Source organism: Ailuropoda melanoleuca, chromosome 6 (genome assembly GCF_002007445.2).
Source record: "Ailuropoda melanoleuca isolate Jingjing chromosome 6, ASM200744v2, whole genome shotgun sequence".
NCBI lineage: Eukaryota > Metazoa > Chordata > Mammalia > Carnivora > Ursidae > Ailuropoda > Ailuropoda melanoleuca.
In genome coordinates, this window is record NC_048223.1 from 25,698,155 (window position 1) to 25,720,895 (window position 22,741).

General features: G+C 39.2%; 1 protein-coding gene across 8 annotated transcripts in view; it reads right to left on the bottom strand.

Moving 5' to 3' along the window:
- The window catches only part of THRB (thyroid hormone receptor beta), a 372,559-nt gene that overhangs the window by 208,561 nt on the left and 141,257 nt on the right, over positions 1–22,741 (bottom strand). For all 8 annotated transcript variants that reach the window (XM_002928031.4, XM_034662073.1, XM_034662071.1 and 5 more), the window contains one exon: positions 3,003–3,074. The gene's annotated coding sequence lies outside the window, so the exon portion shown is untranslated. The remainder of the gene's footprint in view (positions 1–3,002; positions 3,075–22,741) is intronic.

Genomic DNA, 22,741 nt, shown 5'->3' on the forward strand with positions numbered 1-22,741 from the left:
CAAAAAAAACTTTCTCTGACTGACTATAAATCAGAGAAAGACAAATACCATATGATTTCACTCATATGCAGAATTTAAAAAAAAAAGATTTTATTTATTTATTTATTTATTTATTTATTTATTTATTTATTTATTATGAGGGGGAGGGGTGTGTGGGATGGAGCAGAGGGAGAGGGAGAAGCAGGGAGCCTGACACGGGGGGGCTCCATTCCAGGATCCTGGGACCATGTCCTGAGCTGAAGGCGGTCGACCAACCAACTGAGCCACCCAGATGCTCCCATATGTGGAATTTAAGAAACAAAACAGATGAACATAGGGGAAGGGAAGGAAAAATAAAATAATATGAAAACAAAAAGTGAGGCAAACCATAAGAGACTCTTAACTATAGGAAACAGACTGAGGGTCGCTGGAGGGGAGGGGGTGGGGGATGGGGTATTTGAGTGATGGGCATTAAAGAGGGCACTTGATGGAATGAGCACTGGGTGTTGTATGTAACTGATGAATCACTAAATTCTACCTCTGAAACTAATAATACACTATATGTTAACTAAAAGGAATTAAAGTAAAAAATTTTTAAAACCATTAAAAATAAACACTAAAAAACAAAACAAAACAAAACATTTTCCTGCCTTCTGCCTGCTTAGTGTTCTCCTCAGGCTCTCAATGCAGAGTTGGCTGCTGGGTCCCATCTGGCCTGGCCTATGTCCTTAGCTGCACTTCAACCCAAACAATTACCTTTCGTGTTACTGCAGGACTTCTAAAACACACAAATAGAAAAATTTAAGTAGGGTTGGCTCAAAGTATTTCAGGGAAAAGAAAGTATTTTTTTAAGGGTCAAAGTGCCTGTTGCAAAGAGTACTTGACACATGCCCAAAGCAGAAAGAGCGAACCTGGGGTAGCCCTAGTCTACAGGTGTCTCCTGAGGACCGAATCCCAACCTCAGTCACCAGTGGTCCCACTCCACTAAGATACGGGAAAAGGAATCTTGCATTTCATAGGTGATGGAAAAGCACTGTGATGAGGGAGCAAAGGATTAAAAAATGATGAAGGCTTTCTGGAGCATTATCACTAGTACATGTATAGTGCATGTCAAAGCAATGCATGTATCAAGTACCGTGTTCAAGATTTCCACTCTCAGTCTGCCTACGTATCACCTTTTAGCCACATCACAGGCTAGAAGACCCCAGAAGGTAGCCAGTGGTTCCACTGTCTGGTATTCTCTGAGAAATTTTTTCCCCCTGATGTTGGTGATTATTGAACAAAGAAAGTTCTGGAAGAGGAGCAAACTGTATAATGAACTTAGAGCCCACTCAATGAATAGTCCACATAGCTTTAAGGAAGTTCATTAGTATTTTCAATATTTAAGGAAGCTCATCAGTATTTCTATGTATTAAATGTCTAATTCATTTATCCGTTTGCCTTATTTTCCTTTTTTGTTTTTATTTTTTGATGGCGGTCTAATTTATAGACAGTAAAAAGCACAGAGGGGTTTTGACAAATGCTATGTAGCCCGCACTTCTATAAAGATATACATTTCCATCGCCGCAGAAGATTCCCTTCTGTCCCTTCCCAGTCAATGCCCTCTTCTCCTCAAGGTAACTACTATTTCAATTTCTATCATCACAGATGGGTTTTGCCTTTTCTAGAGCTATATGAAGATGGATCAATACAGAGTGTACTCTTTCGTGGCTTAGTGTCTAATGTCTCATGTTTGAAGCCTGTATAAAAATCACCTCTTAGTTTCCTTATCTGTAAGTGGAAGGGGTCGCCTTGTAAGAATGGTGTGCCAGTATCCTGACGAGTTGGGAGGTCTCCTGGGAGCCGTGAGGGGGCCTGAGGAGTCACCTTGGTTGGGGTGGGTGAGGAGGAGCCTGAAGGGTGGGCTTTGCGGCAACCCTCCTCCCCTTCAAACAGAACAGCTGTACTTTTCCCTGTCTTACAAATTGGGGTTCCCTGGGAGATTTCATTTGGGAAAAGGGTTCTTTGTAAAAAAAAAAAAAAAAAAAAGTTAGAGAACCGCAGGCCCAGGTGATCCTTACTGATACTTTTCCCTCGAACATTCTATAAATTGCAAATAGTGCTTTCTGATATGAGAGCTCTGACCGGTTCCCTTGAGGGAGGGCTAGGAGACAGAGGCAGCCAGACGGGGGGCCCCCAGGGAGGGTCTGGGCACCGAGCGCTGTAATACTAGTAGTGGTTACCATCAGATAGCGCCACCCCGACTGAGGCGCCTAGACAATAAGCCAGAGGCCCTGGGCAAGGGGAGGCACAAAGACAGCATTCAAAAGACCCGACTCTCACAGCCCGGGAGCGTTTCTATAGACTCCACCAGACCCTGGCCCAGCCGGAATGTCATCTGACAGCCAGAAAGCCATTTTTCACGGGTAGCTTTTAAACTGCTAAAAATAATAAACACAGAAAGGAAAGTGCTGACATAATCTTAACTGCAGAGACAAACTGAAACTGTTGTTATAATAATGTAAACAAACCGGGTTCCAAATTATAACCTAGCCTTCCAAACAGGCTGCTTGACATTACCAAACATCTGGGGACCAGAGGGAGAACGGAGGGCTTGTCCGGGAAGCAAGGGAGTTTGCACCGCGCAGGTGCCGAGCCCTATCCCACGGGCTCTAACCCACCGATTCCTTACTCCTGACACCTTTTTTTTAGCACTTAAGGAAAAGGCAGTTGGAGAGGGCTGCTGGATCTTCCTTGAGCACAACTTCCCCACGTAACAGATGAAATACGGCTCCTCTATCTCATTGTCTGATTATTACTCTTCTTGCCCTAAGTTAACTTTTGCAGACTTCCTTTTCTCCATTATGATTTTCCAGCCCATTTAATGTTTTCTATTTCTCCTGAATACCTACAGAGATTAAAACTATGTTAAATAACAGCAGCGATGCCATGAATTAGAAGGTAATTCCCCTAGTGCTAAAAAGTGACAATTAATCATAAAGGTCACGAGTCTGCAAACAGCCAAGTCAAGCCTGACATCTGACCTTCTGATCCATTAAATCCCGCGCGGAAGTTGGCACCCACGCAGGCCAGCCGATGGGAGGGAAACCGCAGATCTGGAAAAAAGGAAACACAAGAAGGTAAATAGAAGTGTTTTGTTTTTGTTTTTCTTTTCTCTCTTTCTTTCTTTTTTTTTTTTAAGTTCCCCCAACATTTGTTTCATCTGCAACTGCTCTTCTTTCTGTGTTTAAATAGGGCCTGGTTTCAGAGCTGTCTCTGATTCTGAATAAATGCAAATAGACTGAGATAAAATCTTCCAAGGGGAGATAGTTTCAGAGAAAAAAACATGAGCACAGAAGTTCAATAACACATTAGGGGCATAGGACAACGCTTGTGGATCCCAAAGATCTATCTGGCTGTGGGCAAGACTCGGGAGTTTTGGATTGCCAGCCTGGAAAGATGGTTAAAAGGCAAATGTAGAGCTGAACTGGTTTAGAGATTTTGTGCTAACGAAGGTATGGTTGGCCTCAGAGGATGTTTCCCAGGACCGGTCTCAGCCAACAGAAGTGTCCGCCATGGCCTGTGGTGCAACGACAGGTCCTCATCAGGGGACGTAGCCGGGCTTGGAACTGTCTAGATGGTGTTCAGTGTGATTATGCTGGGGACACTTCCCACAGGTATCCACAGATGAAAGAGGCGGCCAAACAGACCATGGCATCTACTTGTTCAGCAGTGGACGGTTCCGAGGGTCTGTCTGAAGAGCAAGCGAGAAGCTGCTTTTTAGTTAACTGTGGTCCCACAAATTTTGTGGTTGTTGTGGGGAACTTAGAACTCAGAGAAACAGGGGTTAGTAGAGCAAACGTCTGTGTTCCTGCTGCCTCAAATGGACCATTGATAAATTTTGTCGTAGCTGCTTTTCCTTTTTAAATTAAAAAATAGGGAGTATAGGTATAATCTTGACAACCCCACTCTAAGGCCAGACCATGAATCTGTATTTTTCTAGTCCACTTTTTTTTTTTTTTTTACATTTATATACAATATGTGCGTCCAGGACAATGACTCGGGTTTGTGTGTTTCAACTTTACCTCTATGATACGAATCTCTGTATGTGTATCTACCATTCTCCATTTTTGACTCAACATCGTGTATGGAGAGCCAACCGTGTTGGTCTGTCACATTCCCTGTAGCCGCCACATTGGATGAATATATGCTCCATCACTGTCTTTTCACTCAACACCCAACATTTACAGCACCATAAAAGCGCTTGTTATATCATTAAAGTGATTGTTGGGTGTGTGTGGGTGTGCATCTGCATGTGCGGATGTGTGAGTTTCCTCTGTGACGGACTCTGAGCTCCTCAGGATGCTGTCGTGTTGCTTTCACAGTGGCTCTTTTACTCCATGACTCCACGCAGAAGGGACACTCGGTGTGTTTAAAGGCAAAACATACTTGTTAAAAATTGATCGGCTTGTTATTCATTTTCCTCCCTTTTAAAACAACACGGCAGAAGACTCTGGGGTTGTATTTATCTGCCTTCATCAGGCTCTGTCCACTGCTCTTGTAACAGACTTGAAATCCCAAACCATCACTATGACTTCACTGTTTGCTAGAACATCAGAAAATCTGATAGCACGAGGCTGAAGACCAAGACATTTTTAAGGAGCATATTCTAAAAGCTTTCTCAAAGAATACACAGACAAGCCCAGGAAGAAGCTAGTGTTTGTAACTGTCATTGTGGCTTCATGGCGAATATAAGTGAACATACACTGCTATCCTTGACGTTGATATTTAAAAACGAACAGTGCCATTGTATGAAAATACTGGACCCTATTTATTTTTTGAGGGTATAATTCTGATTTAGATTTTGAAGAATATATGTGAACCTGACTCAGTGAAAACAACCTAAAAATTCTCACATCATGATTCATAATAATAAGCATTTTCTATGTAACCTTTATTAAGGACATTTTGGGGGCTGGGTTGTGCTAATCTTTTACCTAATTTTACTGAGGTTAAACCTCACAATGATCCTATGACCATTTTTCAGATGAGGCAAGGAGAGGCACAGTGGGTTTAACATTTTTGCCCAAAGTCAAACAGCGAAGAAGCAGCTCGCCAGGAATCCCACCCCGGTAGTAAGACGTCATGGGCCTCTTTCTGAATTAACTAAGAACAGGCCCAGGTTTAAGATAAAACTGCAGAGAAGGAAACTGAAAAACAGTGTGACTGAGGGTGCTTCCAAATTTTGCCATAATCCCAACAGACAGAATCTCTTTCATGGTGTGCCTCAAACCAAGAACAAACCAGATTAGAGCGCTCCAACGAGACAAATTCAAAGTGATTTCTTAGTGATGAAGGAAATTTAAAGGAGCAAGGTCAAGCCCCAGACCTTTCCAACTTAAACATACCCATTTTTAATTCTTCTTCTCTTTAGAGAACTGGGGGCCACAAATTTGCTCATGGCTCAAAGGAGCCTGCCCAGTTTGTTTACATGAGATTCAAAGCAAAAATGAGAATCACTCCCTGGGACAACTTTAGCCTAGAATGTGTGCTCTTTACACATTTTTAATTGGGGCACAAATATATTAACAGTGTGGTTATTTTGTACTTTCAAAGGAATCTGTTTTGTAACTGATTCATATTTATATTTGGAATATATTTATTTCTGGGCATGAAACAGTTCATTTTGTTGAGCCATCTGACCTGAGGTGAAGTTGGCACAATTTCCCGTGACTGCTCCCAATTAATGCAAATTGAAGGTTAAAGGATAAATAAAGTTCCTTTAACTTGGTTTATTAATACGTTATTTATAAACGGCTCTTTACTTGCTCAATTTCTTTTTCAGTCAGTAACTATGTACAAATGAACCACACAGAACAAATGAGCGAATACACCATGGGTATTTTATTGCAAAGTTTTTGTTGTGAAAGAGTTAATATGGCAAAAAAATTAATGTCATCTGTCTGTCTTATTTATCTATCTCTTTAGTCTCAGTTCTCTCATCAAATCTTATGAAGTCTGAGATGGACTATATTGCATTGTAATCTACATTCTTCACAGCTCCCTTTTGTCATGTAATTTTGTACTAAAGACATTGAATCTAGTTCACCGTCTGTCCCCTTTGAGTCTGGTTTTGGTCATGTGACTTGCTTTGGCCAGTGGAATGTTAGCAGGTATGCTGCTTGCAGAAGTCTGAAAAAGTTCTTGTTATGCTCTTGTGTTTTCTCTTGCTCCTCTGTGATTGCCATAGGAAGATGCCTCAGCTAGCCTGTCATGGTTGAGAAACACGGGATGAAGTTGACTCATGTCAGCTGTCTCTGCCAAGGCTATCCTGGATCAGCCTAGACTAGTCAGGCTGTGTAAGTACGAGAGCCGAGGCAAGACCAGCAGAGCCACCAAGCTGACCTAGAGCTAACACATATGAAGGAGCGGGCCCAGCTGGAAGTTGAAGAACCACCCAGCTGACCCTGAGACTTGTGAACCTATAAACGCCAATTGTGTCTAACTATTGAGTTTTGAGGTAATTTGTTACTACCCCCAAGTAACCCTATTCCATGCTATTGTGTACTAGGTAACTGATACAGGACATACGTCTGCTTCACTTAAAAAAAAAAAAAAGATGCCCACCAGAAGATGGTTTAAAATTAGGTAATAAAATTCAGCAAATATTCACCAAATGAGCGGTATCATTCAAGGTTCAACAGGGAAAACATGAATTGGTCTAGGCATTTAAACAGAAGGACTACAATGTCGGAAATTCATCACGCGGGTGAAGGGAAAGATGTAAAGGCCAATGGGAGAACGAGGCATCCAGGAGCTAAATACCTGCAAGAAATCCTTGAGCTACGGGGCAAAAAAGAGCATCAGTACTGGAGCTCTGGGGCCAAGGCCACCCAGCAGAAGCTCACCAGGGCCTCTCTAGTTGGAGCTGAAGCCCTAGAGGAGAGACACAGCCTTCATCTAAGATACTCTGTGAGGCAGAGAGTGTGGGAAAGAAATACCCTGGCTTCTCTCTTCCTTCAGCCTTCCATTTTCCCTCCAGGGCTTTCCAAGGCTTGAACCCAAATGCTGGCCAACTGGACTTAGGGACTGGGCCAGCACAACACTCAGGGGCAAGCCTCTCAGTAATGCAAGGGGAGGATCTGAGGGCAAAGGGGAAATACATCACCACGATGTGCAAGACACTATACGAGGCGTTACTCAGTGCTGAGGGCTACATCTGCAGAATACTGAGAATCAGAAAGACTGGGCTTGAAGGTTAGAAAGGGCCTGAATAGTTACAAAGTGAGGGAGAGGATGTTCAGGTAGCAGCAGCTGTGGAAGCAAAGTACTGGCAGTATTGGGGGAAATAGCAGGTGTGCTGGTTCGGCTTAGAAGGTCGTGTGTTGGGGAGGAGGAGGCAGGGGTGGGGAGGGGGCGATGGAACTACAAAAGTGAGAGCTTGAAGGAGTCTGGATTCCAATCAGACTGCACTTCTGTTCTGAAGACAGCAGGAAATAAGATGGTTCTGAGCAGAGAGTAACACGATCCAAATTGTGCGTTAGGAACGTTACTCTCCTAGAGATTGGAGGGATGCACAGATTGGAGGGAGATAACTAGACTAGGGGTTTTTAATTAAGTGCAGACCTCAGAGAATTCACAACCCTTCTGAACAAACTGGCAGGAGTTTGGGTAAGTGTTCAGTTTTCTGAGAGATGGTACGCAGCTTTCACATGGCCTTCAGTGGAGCCCATGATCCCTATCAAAAATTGTAAGCACCAGCAGCAGGGAAGCAATCTAGAAAGCTCCTATAAATACTTCTTTTAATGATGATCAAAAATGTAACAGTGGCAGTGGTAATGGAAGATGTAAACAGACAGACATTTATGAGGTACTATCTAAACAATCTAGATGAATATGAGAATGAGAGATGCTAAAAGGTTTAACTTTGGGCTAGATCTGCCTGCTATTCCTTTCCCTCCCCCTATAAAACAGAGAAAAGTAATCCATGCATCCAAGATGTTCATCACAGATATCACTAATCAAATGCAACCTTTCCTTATTGCTGAGTCAATACAATAAAGATGACGTACAAATGAATGGATATATTTGGCAGAATGTATTATATATTGATATGATCTGTGTATATGTATTATATGCATATTTCCCACATTTGGGAAACTTATATACAGTTGGGCCACCAGCTAGATCTTACCTGAATTCATGAGTCTACTTAATGTTAACTCAAAGCAATTAACACAGATTTAAATAGAGCTGAATCAGGGGGAAAAACTTTGATTTTATTATGAAATTATCATCATAAAATTTTGAAATCAACACATTCTTACCATCAACTACTAGTAACTTCACTGGTAAATTCTTAGCCCCAATCACAGGCAAGTAGGTGTATAGTATTACCATGAGCTATCCTCTTGTCAGTCTGGTGACCTTTGGTTTGGTATTTGAATGGCACTATGGTGGTTTTCTCACCTTGGGGCATTTTCTAGCTGCCATTTGAAAAGAGGTGTCATTATCAGAGTTACTTTCTATATAGGATCATAATAAAGGCAGATTCAGATAAGCCAGATATTTTTCTACTTGGAGTTTTTTGTTTTGTTTTGTTTTTTAAAGGAGATAGAAGTTTATTGACTACCCTACAAGGGAACAGCAGGCAAGACAGCAAAGAAGAAACTGCCTGCTCTTTTTCTACTTGGAGTTTTGATCAGCAAGAAGATATTTACTGTCCATGTCAATATAAAGACTTTCTCTGCTCACCTCAACCCCAAACCCCAAAGTCTGATCTATTCAATTCCAAGCAACTTTTGGAAAATTATCTATATACAAAAATATTCCTAGGGGAAAAAAACCCATCTCTAAATGTAAAAAATTTCTGGCAGTAATTATTTGACCATGACCCACAATAAAAAGTATGTTTTAATCTGCAACACATGTACATATATATAGATGTGTGTGTATATATCTAACTAAAACAACAGTTCTACAAAATAATATTCTTACTTTTGTGTTGCACTTGGATGTTTTCTATTCCATTCAACTCTACCCTATTCTATTCTATTGTATATACTATTTCATTAAAGAAAAGTTAGTAATGACCTGCTAAATTGATTTCATTACCCTCTAATAGGGCACAGCCCACCGTTTGAAAAACATTACTGTAGCAAAATGACTAAAGTACGCTAACTTTATTCACTGATGTAAACATATTCACAAAAGACCAATCCTGAGCAACTGCAAAGGAAAAAAATCTCTTGGCTCTCTCCCTGGCAGCCTGGATGAAGCCAAGGTTTGCTGGGCCAACTTTTGTACTTCGTGGTTGACAATGACTGCAAACTGAAAGGCAGAGATCAAATCCTCACTCTCCTTCTTGACACATCTCTTCCGCTGGGTAATTTATACTGTGCAAGTATCAAGCTATTCAATTTTGCTGTCATTTACTGTTCTTTTTCCAACAGCAATGGAAACACAGGATCGGTTTACTGTTGTCTCTCTTTGGTAGAATTAGATTATTCTCCCTCCTGCCCCCTTAAACAAAGATGGCATTCATCACTGCAGAGAACCACCCCCGGAGGATCTCCAAACAAAGCATGGCAGGGAAACCGCTACCCATGAAGGAGCAATAGCAGAAGCTGGGCATTGAGGCTGTCAGTCCAGGTTCTATACCAGAATTAACTTTGTAATGATTCTTTTGATTGAGTGAACACAACCGTAATTGGAGCAACATAATTAACAGTAATAACAAACAACGAAAGAGACAGTAAAAGGCTATATATCTCCAAATCCAGTGTTATCTACCAAAAGAAAGCTATTTATTAAAAACAATCAAAATCCATTTTCTCTTTCTAAAAGCAAAAAAATAAACAAATATACAAAGTCATCATCAGAGATCCTTTGGAGGCTTTCTTGCCTGTATTCTGGTATTGGAATATTCTTTCTTACATGTGACTTCTTTGACATTCATTCACCTTGATATTCACCTGCTTACTGTGTACCCTCCCCCACACCTTTACCCATTCAACTAGTAAAACATTAGTGAGTGCATTAAAAGCCTGACCTTTTTCAGGTTCTTCTATTAAGCATTTCTACTTCTTAGAATTTATCTTAAATAGACGATTATGGCTACATAGAAAGCTATAATGACAAAGATGTTCATGTGGTATTATCTGTAATGGCAAAAGACTCGAAGGATACAATTAATTGCTAGAAGTTGTAATCTTCAGGTGGTTGGATTATTGGTGATTTAAATTTTACTCTGTATACCTACCTATATTTTCCAAATTTTCCCAAATAAAAATAAAATAAAAGATTAAAAATAACACATCTGTGCTTAGTACTGAGACACTGGTGAGTCTCCAGGTAGAAGATTTTCACCGGGCCAAATAAGCACATATGTGATCATGTCCAGAGACACCCTCTAGTATCTACCTCACTTCCTCAATGGTAAAATGGGCCTGTGCTTAGAACAGCGTCTGGCACATATAAACATGATATAAGTGTTAGCTGTTATTGTTATTATTATATTGGTCCAGGAAAGTGGAAGACTTTTTTTTTTTTTTTTTTAGTTTCATGCTGAACCCAATGCAAAAGCCCAGGAAAAAATGGGTTTGCTCCAAATGTCCTCAAATTTATGCTCTGCATTTGCAGACTCAAAATGGGGCATAAGGAAACTTTTGGTGGTAATGGATATGCTCATTATATTGATTGTGGTGATATATACGTATGTCAAAATCTACCAAATTATATATTTTACATACACTCAGTTTATTTTATATCAATAAGACCTCAATAAATTTGTTTAAAAATGAAGACAAAATGAAGACCTTTTCAGATAAGCACTCCTAAGAGAATTTTCTACCCACAAACCAATGTTAAAAAAAAATATATATATTTTATATATATATAAAATAATAATAATATATAATATTATATATTTTAATATATATAATATTATATATATATTTTAATATATATATATATATAATATTAGGTAGAAGGACAAAAAAATCAAGATGGGAACTTGGAAATATAGGAAAGTAAGCAAATCCACAGAGTGGAAGATTTCAATGTACCTCTCTCAGTAACTGGTAGAATGTTCTTTTTAAGATGAGTTAGGATATAGATCTGGATAATGTGATTACTAAATTTTACTTAATCTATTTAGAACATTGTGGCCAATAACTATAGAATACACAGACTGCACATTAAACATTTACCAAAATTTACCATGTTTTGGGCAAATAAATCTGGAAAAATTCCAAAGATCAAAAATCATATAGAATATGTTCTCTGACTACAGAGGAATTAAGCTAGAAATGGATAATAAAACAATAACTAAAAAAATCACAAATGTTTGAAATTAAGCTGTATACTTCTAATTACCTCATGGGTTAAGGTAAAGCACAATGAAAATCAAACAATATTATGAAGCAAAATATGAAGAAAACATGACATATCAAAATGTGCAAGCTGCTTGGGGCATCTGGGTGGCTCAGTTGGTTAAGTGACCAGCTCTTGGTTTTGGTTCAGGTCATGATCTTGGGGTCCTGGGATTGAGTCTTGTGTCAGGCTCTGTGCTCAGCAGAGAGTCTGCTTTTTCATTTCCTGCCCCTCTGCCCCTCCCCCTTGCACATGTGTTCTCTCTCTCTCTTTCTTGCACGATGGTGCACACACACACTCTCTAATAAACAGATACATAAAGTCTAAAAAAAATGTGTAAGCTGCAGCTAAAAGTGTCCTTGGAGGGAAATGCATATACTTAAATGCATCTATTAGGAAAAAAGGAAGCCTGAAAATGAATGACTTAAATATCTATCTCATTAAGTCATAAAGACAATACCAAGTTAAACAAAGTGGAAGGAAAAATAATAGTTAGAAATTAAAGATATGGAAAACAGGGATGTAATAGAGAAAATAATCCAAGCCAAAAATTTCTTCTTGAAAAATACTAACAAAAGCCTGTAGCCAGGTTAATCAAGAAAAAAGATGAGGAGTAAAAAATTACAAATATGGAATTAAAAAGGGCATCACTATAAGGTTTTAGAGACCTTAATAAGATAAGAGGATATATGAACACCTTATGGCAGCATTTGAAAATATTGATGAAATGGATAAACTACCAAAAAAATTTGCCCAAACAGGAAAACAATAATGCAAATGTGAATAGTCCTATATCCTTTGATAAACTGACTTTTTTGTACTAAAAATTTCCTCACAAAATATTCTCCAGGACTGAACTGCTTTATTGGCGAATTTTACCACACACTTAAGGGAACACACACCAATCGTACATAGTTCATTCATAATATAGAAAAAGAGGGATCATATCGCAATTCATTGTATGAAACTCATTTTATGAGGTCAACATAGTCTTGATTCCATAACTCAGCAAGAACATTACAAAAAAATAATCTTACAAACTAATATCCCATATGAATTTAGGAGAAAATACTAAACAAAATATTAGCAAACTGAATTCTGAGATGCTTTTAAGTGATAACACATTATGAGCAAGAGGAATTTATTTATTAAACCAATAGAATATTGGTTTAATATTGGAAAATCAATGTAAAGCATCCTATTAACAAAAAAGTGGAAAAAAGCATGTGATTATCTCAATGGATATGGGAAAAAAGCATTTGCTATCATTCAAATCTCTTCACGATAAAAGCTCTCAGCAAACTAGGATTGGAAGGAAAATTTCTCAATCTGATAAAACCTATAACAAAAATCTCACTTAATGATAAATATTGAAAGTTTGCTCTTAGACTAGGAAACATTCAAAGATACGTTCTATAACCATCTCTATTAAACATTATGCTAGAGGTCCTAGCTACTGCAATAAGGAAAAAAAAAAGAATGAACAAAAAGAAGAGATAAAACCACAATTATTCTCTGACATTATGATTTGTATGAGAAAACCCAAAATATCTACAAAGAAATTATTAAAACTAATAAGTGAATTTAGCGGGGTCACTGGATATAGGCTCAACATACAAAATTCAATTGGACTGCTGTGTAGCAACAATTAACAGAGAATAAAATTCGGTAAATTATAACATTCATATTAGCATAAAAATATAAAATATCTAAAAATTAAATCTAATAAAAAGATATGAGAGACCTCTACACAGAAAACTACACAAACTTACTGAAAATAAAAAAAAGGTGAGAGTGCACAATTACAGATTGGAAGACTCAATATTGTAAAGATATTGATTCTGCCCAAATTAGTTCAATACAATCCCTATCAAAGTCACATAAGTACTTTTTAGTGGATGTTAGTAAACTAATTCTAAAATTTATGAGGAAAAGCAATGAGCCAAGAAGGCAACATTGAGAAAGAACATGTGAGGACTTAATACTACCAGTTTCAGTACTATGAATCTACATTATCTAACATAGTATGCCATTGACACAAGGATAAACAAATCAAAAGAGAGTCCAGAAACAGGCCCACCCATATATTACCATTGATCATTAAAGATGATACTGCATTGCAGCAAGAAAGGGGTGGCATTGATTAAATAGTGGTAGTGTCACTGACTTCACATGACACAGAAAAATCAATTCCAGGTAGATTGTTGGTCTAAATGTAACATAGGTAGGGGTGCCTGGGTGGCTCAGTTCGTTAAGCGTCTGCCTTCAGCTCAGGGCATGATCCCAGAGTCCTGGGATCGAGCCCCACATCAGGCTCCTCTGCTATGAGCCTGCTTCTTCCTCTCTCACTCCCCCTCCCTGTGTTCCCTCTCTCACTGGCTGTCTCTCTCTCTGTCAAATAAATAAAATAAAATCTTTAAAAAAAAATAAATGTAACATAGGTAAACATATTAATGATTTTTAGGTAACAAAGTTTTTCTTAAACAGGACANAAAATCTTTTAAAAAAAATAAATGTAACATAGGTAAACATATTAATGATTTTTAGGTAACAAAGTTTTTCTTAAACAGGACACAAAAACACCAGCAGTAAAGGAAAAAGGAGATAAAAAAGAAACAAAATAAAAACAGAAATGAACAACAATAAAGGAAAAATAAGTAATTATAGTTAGAAATTTCTGCTCACCATTATAAGAGCGAGAAGTGAAAAATAATATTTGCAATATATATGGCTGACAAAGGAATCATATTCAGAATACATATAAAGCTCCCCTAAATCTATAATAAAAAGGGTAATCCAATAAAAAATAGCCAAAGACTTGGTATCCTCACAGGAGAGGATATTCATGGGCAAAAAAGCATGTAAAAAAGTGCTCAACCTCCTCATTTATCAAAGAAATGCAAATTTAAAACACAAGGAAGTATCTAAATACTTCCAGATAGCTAAATATCTGGATATCCAAATACCAGATAGCTAAGATAAAAAATACTGTCAATACCTAGTGTTGGAGAGGATAGGGAGAAATGGGAGGTCTTATACACTGCTGGTGAGACTGCCATCACTTTGACTATTCTACAGTATCTCTTGAAACTGACTATATGGGTGTGAACCAGCAATTCTGTCCTCAAAGCCAATGGAAGTATATACACATGTTCAGTAATAACCCATACAAAAATGTCCAGAGCTGCATTTTTCATAGCCAAAAGCTGGAAACAATTAAAATGTTCATCCGAGTGGAATGAAGAAAAAGTTGCAATATGTATACAATGGAATATAAATCACCAGTGATGGAATATCTCACAAACACAATATTGAACAAAATAAGTCAGACACAGAAATGCATTCTACGTGAGCCTTTTACATAAAGTTCAAAACAAAGCAATATAATCTCTAGTTTTAGAATTCAGGATAGTTCTGTCTTTTGGGGAGAGCATGAATGGGGACATGAGGAGAGTGTATCCTTCCTGGCAGTTTCCATTTCATGATCTAAGCAGTGGTTACATGTGTGTATACACTTTGTGAAAACTTATCAAGCTGTATGTGAATGATTTGCATACTTAATTGCAACACATTAACGGTCCATGAAACCATCTTGGTAAATAACCACATTTTTAAGAGAATGTATATATGTGTTTTAATGGAACGTATATGCATGCTCTGCTTCAAAGCATAAGTTTATTTATGAAAACTTTAAGAAATATCACGTGTGTTTTCTACTTAGTATTAATAAGAACACAGCCACGGTAAGAACGATGATAGGACCTAAAGCATACTTCAGGGGAAATTTCAGATCTCTTGCAGAGTGTAGAGCAACGCTGTCACCTATATTGGGTGAGGGAAGGGAGGAGGCTGAAAAAACAGCTTTAAGTTACCAGGGTTTTCTGTAAAGGAGTTGTGGAGTATGTCAGTCACGTTTTCTCTTTGTGAAGAATAGGGAAAATTGTTTTTCTTGCAAGAAATGAGCAGCAAAAATTGTGTAACTAATGTCTTCCCTCTTCTCATTGGCTTCTAGAAAACTCAGCCCTAGATGTGTGCATACTTGTAGGACAGTGTTTTTCACATTTTCTTTTACTATGGCCATGATAAGAAATACATTTTGTATCATGACCCAACACACAAACACACACATAAATTTGAAACATACATTTTTAGTAAATAATGCCTTACTTTGTGCAATGCCCTGTGATATTTTCTATTCTACTCTGTTCTAACTTTCACATCCTATTTCATTAAAAGTGGCTGACCACTTACTAGATGGAGTCATGGACCATTAATGTGCTGCAACTAAGTTTGAGAAACACGTCCAGAGCTCCTGACAACTATTAGGCATTCAATAAAACGCAATTCAATGAATAATGGTATACATTTTGCATAATAACCTAACCTCCAGCTTGTTTTTAGTGCCTACCCTTGTTTTCCTTTGCCTTCTTGTTCTTTTTCTTTTCTAATTTATGTTAATGTATTATAGTGTACGTATCTTTATAAGTTGTCATAATCTTTTCCAGAACAAGTCCTTAAGGCTTTCAAAGTCACATTGTAAATCAGTCAGAGCAAAGCCAGGAGACAAAAGTCCTCCAAAGTGCCGATTTGTGCTTCTCTGGGAACAGGAAGCTCTTTACCTGTAAGAGAGCCACTTCCTGTCCCACCACTGTAACAATGTCTGCGGCACCAGTGCACATGAAAGCAGATGGCAACTGTGACGAAGTGACAGGAGCTCACCTCTACCCTTACAGGGGACCACACAGACTCTTGCTTTCCATGAAGTTCTCTTGCATTTCCGACAGCTGGGAGAGACAGAGCCAGCTCATTCTGAGAAACACAAAGGCACTTTTTGAAAGAGGAACAAAGGGTTCTGCCATTGACTGTGAAGAATGGTGTGAGCGTCTATGTGCATCGCTGTGATAAAGGAGTTCATGGTCTTGAGTTTCCTTTATCTCTCTTTCCAGGGTGTAAAGTCTTCCTCAGGTCATTGAAACTGTGTGTCTACAGAAGAGCTAGCAAACATGTTGGAAGGAACTAGTCTGGGCACGTGAGAATGAACTTTATCTTTCTGATGCAGGAACAAATTTCACCTTAATAAAACTTTGATTTTAAAATTCTGTCCTATTGAACAAAACTTTCTCTACAAAAAGGTCTTGGATCACTTTTGGGCAAAGTGCCATCCTGGCTTATTTTCCACACCCAAAGAAAGGAAAACATGGTTTGGGCCCACTGCTATGGCTCGACTTGGTAACGCTGTCCTTGTGAGGATGAGGTTGTGGGCAAAAAAGGAATGTGAACCTGATTGGTCATTCCTTTAGCAAAAAAGAGTCACAAATGACAAGAAATTTAACAGGGCTGAAATGGATCACTTCTTTTCTAGGAAATGGATTCTAAGCTTTGTTTCTACTTTAGTTCTAAGAAAGCATGGATGCTTCCAGGGAAACAACCAAAAAATACAGACTATGATTTTCAGGCACCGATGTCTACAGAAGTATTTGTCTTAGTAGTATGAAAGCAGAAGCAGCCTGCAGGTTCCAAACTGGGTGGGAGTACTTTAGAAAGTAATTGTGCAGCCAGTAAAGCTAGTACTTACAAATCACAACATGAGAAATACTCAAAATCACATGTTAAACAAAAAAGCAGTTCAAAAAACTATATACACAAAATACGAATTCAACCATTTTTTAAGCCTAAGGGTATATATTATATATGCATAGAGAAAGATTCATAGAAACACCCCCAAACTGTTAAGAGGAACTATAAACGATGACTAGCAAAATCAAGCATGAATATTAAAAGTCTTTATTCTTTTTTTATTTTTCAAAGTTTTCGCTATAGGCACGGATTGCTTTTTACAACTAGATAAATAAAAGCCATTATAAAAAACGTAACCATGCATTTCTTTATAAATTCTAGTTTGTTCATTCATTGACTCATAAATATCTGGAAACTGTTCATTTTCTCTTTAATGACAACTTCAGGAGTTAAATTTCTAGCTTAACACAGAGAAAAGGAAGACTGGATAGATCACTGAATCTTAAAGTAAAAGTGAAACATGGCTTCTTAGCCTCTGGACATGCCTGCGTGAAGGAAGATCACATTAAAAAAAAAAACTCTTTTTCTTTTATACATTTATTTTTCACACGGGCTGCACAGACTAATTTAAAACTGTGGCTTATAGGGTGCCTGGGTGGCTCTGTTGGTTAAGCAACTGCCTTCGGCTCAGGTCACGATCCTGTAGTCCCAGGATCGAGCCCCGCATCGGGCTCCCTGCTCAGCGAGGAGTCTGCTTCTCCCTCTGGCCCTCCCCCATCTCATGCTCTTCCTCTCTCTCTCTCAAATAAATAAAATCTAAAAATAAAAAAATAAAACCCAAAACAACAAAACCCCCTGTGGTTTATAAATAACAGTAAAGGTTTAGATGGCCTTGGCATAAATCCCCAGTCCTGCAGCCACGAATGTTGTCCAGCCAGCTACAGGCAAAAGTGAGCAAGAGAATAATCTCTATAGCTCTTTGAAAAGGAAATGAAGGCAGTACAAAGAAATGAGGCTGCCTTGTTCAAGCTAAGACCATAGGGTAGTCACAATTGTTTTAGCAGGCACGCCAGCCCACATGCTAAAGCATCTCCATTTTTCATGTGGTTTCCAGTTACTTTGTCACTTTCCTGAACCATGCCTGTTGGTGTGGGATACCACGAAAGGCTCACCGTTGCACTGGCAGGTGCAGAGGGGAAGAGTACAGGATAATCTGTTTTATCATTTATTTCTGACTTTATATATTTGACAGATCATTCCATATTGCAAAAAAGAAACGAGAAACCCTAATATAAAACCTTGACTAGCAAGCCACTTAATTAATTAAGAAGTTTATCTTCAAAAAATTCTTAGTTTAAATAAAGCACAATCTTACAAAGCAAGTCAATGTAGCAAATTATACACACTGAGACTTTGGCAATGAAGCTCCTGCAACCCCTTGCTAAGCTTTGCTACATTTTTAAAACCGATTTCTCAGTGACATGGATGGGTACACCACCTACGATACGGCAGTCTTACGCCCTGCTCTCAAAGTTTCTAAGCAGGGAGTTTTAAAGGAACTTCAGATGCTATCACAAATTGGATAGAAGCATGTTTACTTTGGAAAAACACATGAAGCATAAAGAGCCACTAGGATTTACCCATTGGGTTTTCTGGTTTTAACGGGAAGTTAAACTTCTTCAACACTTTGGAACATCTTCCAGCTTTTAGGCTAAGACTTTTACTACTGATTGGGAACTGACATTTGGCCCATAATGATGTGATCTGTCTGGGTGTCTGAGCTCAAAGACAGGATTATAGTGTCAACCAGGGAGTGAAAGTGAAGAAAGCCAAACTTCCAGGTTAGGTAAAGACTTTGGTTTGGGAATAAGACTACAAATCCCCAGTGAAGAGTTCCATGCTCATCTACCCTCCCATGTGCCCACCCCAGGCAGTGCCAAGCCCACTACCTGGAAGCTCTGGGGGGTCCTCAGTGATTCTTGAGGGGCGTAAGATCACAAAAGGCTCAAGATCTAAGGGTCAGGGATTTCTAAGTCCACACTGATATAAATAAATACATGGATAAATAAATAAACAGGAGAAAAGTGAAAGCTCTTCTTCAGAGTAGAATGCGAACTAATAAATACAGAAGGAATGATGGAGTTGGAAAACCATCACTGGGTGCTAACATTAGTGGCTAAACATTTGAGGAGGAAAATAGTATTTGTATAGTTTCAAGGTGTCACCTTACCCAAGTGATCAGAACTAACATTACCAATAGTGGAATAAACTGACATCATGTATTTCCTGATACAATGCACTGAGAAGGACACAAGATCTTCATTGTGATATTCCTTCCTTCCAAAAATAAACTACCTGAATCCAATTTTGAGGAAACATCAGAAATCCAAGCTGAGAGACATTCCATGAAAGAACTGACCTGTACCCTCCAAAAATGTCAAGATCAAGAAATATCAAGGCTGAGGAATTGTTCCAATAGAGAAGCTCAAGGAGACAAACACATGCAGCATGATATTCTGGAATGGATCCCAACTGGGAAAAATTTGCTGTCAAGAATATTGTTGGACAATTGGCAAAATTTGAATATGGAATATCGATTGATAGGATCCTATCATTGTTGGATTTCCTAGGTTTAATAACTATATTGTGATTATGTAGGAGATTGGCCTTGTTCTTAGGAAATGTGTGCTGAAGCATTGAGGAGTGAGGGCAAAAAAAGACAGCGAGATGGGGAACAGAGATTTAATGGTACAGAAACACCATTTTCTCCACTCTGGAATTCCTCCCCCAGCCCCATCAGAGAGTAGGGGTGAGGTCGACTGGGAAGTGAGGCTCAGTACATTCAGCGGGAGGGAGAAAGGATGCGCACAAGACACACACACCCCCCCCCCACACACACACCCATTCCAGGGGCTGCTTGGGGATCTGGGGGAGCTTCTATAATCTCAGGAGTCTTATTCTGAAAACTCCTAAACTTCAGCTTTGTGACGGGCATTGCTGCTTTCTGGGATGAGGGGAATGAAGGTGTTTCTCATAATTTATTTGTTCGTTTGCATTTGATATGTGGCTTGGAGATGAAACTCTGACGACATCTGTCCCAGGAATCTATGATCTGCAGGGCTTCACCAAGACCTGTTTCCCTGTCCCTTCCACTTTAGGGCAACTCTCGGAACATACTGCAAGGTGAATGTCATTTGCCCCCTGTGGCAGGCTTGTTCAGAGGGTTTGTTTAGAATAGGTTGCATTTGCTAGCACATTTTTGACACCACAGCAAATCTTATGGGAATAAAATGCTTTTTTTTTTTTAAGATTTTATTTATTTAATTGACAGAGACACAGCGAGAGAGGGAACACAAGCAGGGGGAGTGGGAGAGGAAGAGGCAGGCTCCCAGTGGAGGAGCCCGATGTGGGGTTCGATCCCAGGACCCTGGGATCCCACCCTGGGCCAAAGGCAGACGCTTAACAACTGAGCCACCCAGGCACCCCATAAAATGTTCTTTGGACCATGGTCAACTGCAGGTTAACCAGTCAGAAAACTGGGACTATGGCAAAAATGAAAACCAGAACTTGAAAGTTAATCCATCTTCAAATACAGACACATGTCAAAAGCCTCTTATAATCAATAATTTATATACTAGTTAATCTAGACTATGTGGGAATCTTGTTAAAATTCAGATTCTGACTCAAGAGGTCTGACTGGAGCCTGAGATTCTGGATTTCTTACACGGAGGTGCCAAGGCTGCTGGCCTGCATCTCAAAGACCAAGGTTTTCAGTAGCACACGATTTTAGCACCTTCAACCAGAGAAGTGAGGTATTACGAGGCCCATTTTTATGATGAGAAAACTGGGGCTCAGTGTGACCAAATAAGGTTTCCCAAGGTACCAAGGGAAGTGGGTGAGAAGTAGAATTTAAGCTCAGGCCTCTTTCACTCATTCACCATATTGCCGGGTCAAGGTGCCCCTCCCCTCCTCAGGTGCCTGGAAGAGCACCAGCACGGCCCTGTGGTCACATGCCCTAGATGACAAGCAGTCCTCAGTGACACCGACAGCCGGTGGGTCCCCAATCTTTTGGGGGAGTCATACATCCCTTTGAGAACCTAACATGTCATCTCTGTGTTTGTTGCTGCTTTGATTTAATTCCAGAAATTGCTCTTGCATGCATCTGCATTTCTACATCCAGTCCTGCGAGGTTTATGGACCCCCTCGAAGTCTACCTGTGAACTCCACTGAGAAGAAGAGCTGATGCAAAGGCCTCAGGAGGATGCCAGAGATCTCACAAAGCTTAAGTACTCCACACCTGGTGGCCTTTTAACCACCAAAGTGGCCTTTAACCCTTCAGTGGCCCTCACCCCAACTTCCAGAGGGATGTGAAAAGGGGCATTTTTCTCTTGCCCGTTATTTAAGCACCTCCAAGCTGTGACTATTGCTGAGGTAAGTTCTTTTTTTTTGAAGATTTTATTTATTTATTCGACAGTGATAGAGACAGCCAGTGAGGGAGGGAACACAAGCAGGGGGAGTGGGAGAGGAAGAAGCAGGCTCATAGTAGAGGAGCCTGATGCAGGGCTCGGTCCCGTAATGCCGGGATCACGCCCTGAGCCGAAGGCAGACGCTTAACTGCTGTGCCACCCAGGTGCCCCTACTGAGATAAGTTCTTAAAAGGAGTTTTTACAACTCAGCCAAAACAACTTGAATCATTATACAATAAATAACTCTGATCCTACCACTTCAAGATGATATCATTAATAAAAATTCAACTCAATGTGATTTCATGGTCAAAAAGTCATTAGAAAGGCGAGTCAGATATATTGGGGTAAATTGAAAATGCAAACAAGAAAAAACAAACACAGACATACGTGAGGCTTTCCTTATCCTGAGCTCACATCAGGTGCCCTACAGCAAAGCCCGGCTCTGATCGCCACAATCCCAAGACATTTCTTCTTGGGAAATGGGGTCCAGGAACAGAAAGACATAGAATAAATTATCCTTTGGCAATATAGGGAGCTTTATACTTAAAGAATTTCAGCATCCAGCTACTATTCTCAGTGACTCATTGCCAATAATTTAACCAAAATATAAGGCTCTTGTTTGCTTTGTAGCACTTGGCCTAAAAATTGAAATCAAACAAAATAGGCTGGTAGCCCTGAATCAATTTTATACTTTTGTTTTTCTTCTAGCTGCTTTCATGTTTGTTTTTTTAATCTTAGTAGAAAATAGTATACAAAGAACATCAATATTTCAGGTTTGAAATCTCAGAGCTTAAAGGAATGCTTAAAGATAATTTCATTTAAATTCCTCTTCTTTACAGTTGGGGAAAGCAAGAAGCAGAAAGGTGAAGTGACTTTCTCAGTCTTAAACTTGTGCCAGGACTGGAATTCCTGTATCTCCTGCTGTTAGAATAGAGATGAAACAAGGTGTAACTTAAATTTTTTTTCAAGTTCAAGAGTATACCGTGGAAAGCAAATATCCCTAGAGCTAACTGCCTTGGTAAAGTCTGAGTTACTCACCCAGAAATGTTCCTCGCATTCACATGCACATGTATCTATCTTTTATTTTCATAGAAGGATCATATTACAAATGGATCTTGCTCATTCAGTTTGCTTCTTCATTTGAACTCCTTTCATAGTGCTATTTTCAAATGCGCTCTCTTCTCCTAAATGGGTTACATAGTCTTCCCAAATGGAATTTATTCCATTTATAATTTACTAAACCATTTCCTAATGGTGTACTTTAAGGTTGCTTGCCATTCTTGGTACTACAAGCGATTGAATATATTTTAACTGCATACATCTTTTCATATACGTCTCTCACTTGTTTCTTTTTCTGGAAACTTCCTATTTTAGCAACTCCTTCCCCTCTTGCTTTGCTTTCGTTTCCTCTGCTTTATTTGATCACT